This window comes from Monodelphis domestica, chromosome 6, assembly GCF_027887165.1.
Source record: "Monodelphis domestica isolate mMonDom1 chromosome 6, mMonDom1.pri, whole genome shotgun sequence".
NCBI lineage: Eukaryota > Metazoa > Chordata > Mammalia > Didelphimorphia > Didelphidae > Monodelphis > Monodelphis domestica.
In genome coordinates this window covers 16,632,449-16,638,448 of record NC_077232.1, presented here as the reverse complement: position 1 = coordinate 16,638,448, position 6,000 = coordinate 16,632,449, and positions in this window count along the sequence as shown.

Here is a 6,000-nt window from a genome sequence, read left to right as displayed (position 1 = left end):
GAAGTTAGCATTTCCTAGTGACTTTACTATGGAAAAGTAGAAAGAGCACAACTCTAAGAATCCAAATTCAATTAAATTCAACAATCAAATTTATTAAACACCTATTATGTGCCAGGCACTATGGTTGGCGCTGGAGATACAAAACCAAAAACGTAATTGCTCATATACTCCAAGAACTTACATTCTACATAAGCCTATTATGCTTGCTCCATAATGTTTTTCCGTCATTTTATTGAGGAGAAAAGACTCACACCCAGAAAACTATGAAATAGCAGCAAAGCAATTTCTTGTGATACAGGGGAGAATGCTGATAGCTGGGAGGACCAGGATAGAGCTCTTGAAGAAAACTTTTGTTGTTTGGTTGTAGTCAACTCTTTGTGACCCCATTTAGCATTTTCTTGGCAAAGATACCAAAATAGTAAGCCATTTCCTTCTCCAGCTCATTTTACAGATGAAGAAACTGAGGTAAACAGGTTTAAGTGACCTACTCAAAAGGGTGGAATCAGGAGGATCTGGGTTCAATTCTAGATGTGTGACTGTGGGCAAATCACTTTGCCTAGCCCTTGCTCTTCTGTCTTTAGAGTTGTTACTAAGACAATATAAAGGTTAAAAAAAATGTGACTTGTTACCCTAAACCTGGAGTTGACCTTAGGTCCAATTGACTGCAGGCTCAGCACTTTATCCACAGTGCCACCTAGCTGCATTCAGGGAAGCTAGGGATTCCAACAACTGGGGGTGAGGAGGGAGGGCTTTCTAAATATCATCACAGCTTGGGAAATGACTTGTCATTCATAAGGAATAACAAGTGTTTCACTGTGGTTGGAACACAGGGGAGTAATGTAGAATCAGTCTAGAAAGACTATTTGGAGCTAGATTTTGAGGGGCTTTAAATTTATTAGTCAAGACACCAAAAATAAAACAGTCCCCAAGTCAAAAAAAAAGAAATAGGTTTACTGAAAAGGGGCCAATCTCACAATAAAGCCGGACTCCAGTTAGCCACCAAAGACTTGGAGCCTTGAGAGCAGCCTCCTTTTATAGCACAATTTACAGAAGTAGGATCAGAAGTACAATGGGAGTTGATAGAACTAACTTGACCATTATCACTCACTTGGCTCATGCCTGCCAAATTGTCACTTGGCCCATTCCACTGATGCAAGTATGTTCTGTACCCAATGCCATTTATACAAGTAAGCAGTGGTGACCTGAAGAGTTGGACAGCTGCAGGGATTCTGAGAACAATTATGTCATAAGGATGTTGCTTTCACAGACCTATTGAACTCAGGTCCTTTACTATACTCGGGCTGAGAGTGTGCCACTGGGCACTGGTCTTACAAATGCAGGGTGTGTATTTTAACTCAGAGTGTCAGAAAAGCACAGACCCAGAATAGAGAAGGATGTATAGCTTAGTCAGCCAGAAGTGAATTAGCTCAAAAGTTCAAATCATGGGGCAGGGGGGCAATATCAGAACAGAATAACTATAACATAACTCAATTATAGAATATGTATAAAATATTACAGGATCATAAGGGGAATGGGATTTTCATATTCACAATATGCTAATATAAGACTTTCTATGTTTCTAGAACTCATGAACAGAAGAGAGATTGCTCAGATTTGTGACCTGTAAATATCAACTTAATATCTATGTTTAGGAAGGATTGCTAAGGGGAGAGACTTTAGGCACATGACCAATTAGAAGGCTATTGAGCTGACACATGTAAAACCCAATGGAACTGCTCCTTGGTTATGGGAGGAGGGTGGGAAGAGGGGAGGGAAAGAACAGAAATCATGGAACCATGGAAAAAATATTCTAAATCAATAAATAAAAATTTTTAAATTAAAAAAAATGTAATTGAGCAATGATCTGGGACAATCCTAAAAGACTTATGATGGGGAATGCTATCCACCTCCAGAGAAAGAACTGTTGGAGTTGTCTTTCATTTCAGTGTATCTTTATTTGGGGGTGGGGTGGGATTTGGTTATGTATGAGTGTGCTCTTACAACAATGACCAATATGGAAAAGGGTTTTGCATGACAATAAAAAGAAATTAAAAAAAGAAAAAGGAAGGTTATTGGTAGAGTCCAGGTGAGAGATGATAAGAGCCTTAACTAGGATGGTAGTCATGTACATGGAGAGATAGGAAAATATGTAAGATATGAAAGAGTAAATCTGAATTTTGGGTCTGACCTTTTCTTGCTGGTTAATTTTGGGTAAGTTACTTGACCTCACGGAGCTTCAGTTTTTTCCTCTGTAAAAAGGGAATCATATCACTGGTACTCCCTACTGTATAATTGAAAATCTGTTACCCTAAAAAAAAACTACATTTCCCGGGAGCCCACTGACTTCCTGCCATTACTTACTTCTTGCAGACAGGGAATAAATATCCAGTGGGCAGTCCTGCCTACCTCTGTTTCTTTGGCATACAGCAAGTATGGTGGCAGCAGTAAAGCAGGGATTTTGAAATGGCTGATTTAGCCACAGGCACGTGGTTTTTATTTTGTACCCTCTTTATTCCTTGATTTCTAATGATCATTTAATAAACCTCCTAAAATATATTTTTATTATTAAGATTTAATTTTAAATTTTGCACTATTTCACATAGTTGTGGTGAAAAAAAAAACAACACCCTACATAAGTATGTATAACTCAAGAGAATAGGAGATAAGGAAGATATCAAAGTGTCCTATCATTCAACAGAATTCTTTGGTGGTTAAGGAGAAACCCTTTTTTCCATCAATAATGACAAGGAAATTGAAATCCAAAGTCCACTTGGGAAGGCGGGTTCTATTGTGTTTTAGCCATATGGAAGTTATAGAGAGTCTTATGTAGGCCTTATGTAAATAGAAAGTTCTTAACAGTTAGAACTTCCCTAAAGTGGAACTGGCTGTCTAATGAGATGAGTTTGCCATCACTGAATATTTCCAAATAAAAACATAGGCGAGCATTCATGGGGGATGTTAGAAGCCTTTCTTGTCCTAGTAATGGCTTGGACAAGATGGCTTCTGAGCACCTTTCCTACTTTGGGCTTTTATAAATCTGTGCCCCAACACATAGATAAAGTTCATATAAGGTAGTGATTAAAAGAACAAAAGGAAGTCAAGAATAAGTGTTTTTTAAGGGAGTTGGTTTTTTAAGACTGGAATTAAGAAGATTAATTAGGGCTAGATTTATGCATTTGGGTGACATCTACATAGAGATAATTGCACCCATTGATAGAGTCTGGTGTACCCCCCACAGATAAGAAATGATCCAGCAAAGGGAACTAAGAAATTAGGTAGGAAAAAGAACAAAGAGAAAATAATGTTACAGAATCCAATGGAGATGAGAATATTTGGAGGGTATCCAGAGGTAGTAAAGAGAGCAGTTGCTGAAAGGTCAATGACTGATTGACTATTCATCAGATTTAGAGTTTAGGAGGTCATTCCTGCTCTTTGAAAGTGTAATTTCTTTAGACTGGTTGGGTCAGAAGCCAATTTGGAAGGGGTTGAGAAATAAGTAGAAAATGAACAAATGGATCTCAGCAGTGAACTGGAGGAGAATTCTGGGTTAACAGCATGAGAGGGATGGCTAGATCAGGTGAATAACAAAAGCTGATTGAAATTTATGTAGCTCTTTAAGAGGGAGTGATTTACATACATATACATTATCACAGTTGAATATCACAGCAACCCTGAGATGTAAGCACTAGAGTCATTATTAGTTCTATTTTAGATATGAGGGAAACAAAACTCTTATAGTCATGGGACTTTTAAAAAAATTTAATTAGTCAATTTAGAACATTATTCCTTGGTTATAAGAATCATATTCTTTCCCTCCCTCCCCTCCCCCAACCTTTCCTATAGCAGAGGCTCAATTCTAATGGGTTTTACATGTGTCCTTGATCAAAACCTATTTCATGGGACTTTTCAATGTCGGGTTTGATTTGAACCCAGGTTGGCTTGATTCCAGACTCAGAAAATTATTCACCGCACTACCCTACTCTTAGTGAAAGAACTGAGCATGTTTCAGATTGTGAGCTGACAAGGTTAGAGTTAAAAGATAGGGTAGGAGAGGGGAGAAGGAGAGAAGAAGAAGAAGAGAGAGAGAGAGAGAGAGAGAGAGAGAGAGAGAGAGAGAGAGAGAGAGAGAGAGAGAGAGAGAGAGAGAGAGAGAGAGAGAGAGAGAGAGAGAGAGAGAGAGAGAGAGAGAGAGAGAGAGAGAGAGAGAGAGAGAGAGAGAGAGAGAGAGAGAGAGAGAGAGAGAGAGAGAGAGAGAGAGAGAGAGAGAGAGAGAGAGAGAGAGAATGAGGCAAACCTCTGAAGGAGATCAAGGGCATAAATCATAAATAAAGGGGTTACCTTTGCCAAGGAGAAAGGTCTCCTTCTCTGGAACTGATACAGAAAAGAAGTCAATATGTGAAAATTTAGATTTTGGGGTCCTTGAAGTATTTAAGTAAAGCTAAACCTAAATACCAGTTTAAGTGTCTTCAACTAGTCTCTCTGGGCTTCTGCAAACCCTTGGTAGACATTTGCAATTTTAGGGTTAGAGTCCTCTAGCCTCTCTGATTATTGAGGGATTTGGCAGAGTAGCAGCTGTGGTTTTCTAAATTAATATGCAGCACCCCCCTCTCCCACCATCTGCTTCTTTTTGAGTTTGATACCACTGCCCTAGGCAGTGATGGTTTCTTTAACTGGTCTACCTGCTTCCACTTTCCACATCTCTAATCTATCATTACAAAATCATACTTTGTACAGTCAACAGGTCTTTTAACTGATTTGCTAAGGAGAATAGGATGGAGGGAGTAAGCATTTATATAGCCTGTACTTTGTGCTAAGCACTTTACAAATATTATTTCATTTGATAGAGACGGGAATGTAGTGAGCTTCTGCTTTGCCAGTATAATTTGCTCATTGCAGAAGTCCAAGAATCTTACTGTTCCATTCTAAAACCTTTAATAACTCTCCATTGCCTACCAAAAAAATTTATAACCTGCTTAACCTAAAATTTAGGCCTTTATACAATCCCTTTGCCACCTATTCTTCCAATTTTATGACATATTACCCCTTTATCTGACCTAATTCCAGCCAAATTGTACTACCTTCTACCCAAGTTTAATGAGTTCCTTTCTTCCTTCCACTCCTCTCCCCACAGAGCAGATAACTTCTGCCTACTTTGGACACACCAGATAGGAACTCTTGGCTACTGGTGCCTAACCATATATGACTCATCTGCTGAAAGTGTACTGTGTTGGAAATTGATGACTTGGGGTATAATATTTAGGTTTTTTTTGGCTGGTAACCTATTGGTGGAAGCCCTTCAGGTGACAAGATATGATTTCATCAAGGGATGGAAAAGAATGAACTTTCTCTTCAGGGACATCACCCATTTATGACCATGGACTTAATAGGTCTTGTACTAAGACTCCTACTTCCCTTTGATTCTCCTATGTGTTTCCTTCCTTAGCAACAACTTTATAAAGATCAAAAGATGTGCAGTGATGGTAGCTGCTGTCTTCTTCTTTGGCAGTAGAGTAATTAGTGGGGAAAGAGTGGTCAGATTAGACTGGTACCAAGGGAAGAGTCACCATTAGAGAGAGACCACTAGAATGCCACAGGTAGGTTCTTTGATGCTACCAGAGGGAAAAAATAACATGACTAATTAGTATGTTTTGTGTTTTATGTCTTCATGAGGCTTTGATGTTAGCCTTTTTAGGTAATTGTACTCGTAGTCATACTAGTAGTTACAAGTATATTCTGTTAAAATCACTCTGTTAATTCATACTCTGATTCTTTTATGCTTATCATTTCTTTTTGTGTTAGATAAATGACTCATCCTCTACCTGACTGATATTATGCATTGGATATCTTTTTTTACCTACTGCCTTTGGGGAAGGTAGTAAAACTTTAGACAGGAATGAAAAGTAAAATTGTCCTTGGAGTAGCCAAGGGGACTTGGATAATGAGCCAGTAAATATGAGAATAGGGAGCTTACTTCTCTCATTAAGAAATCAGGCTTCCCTA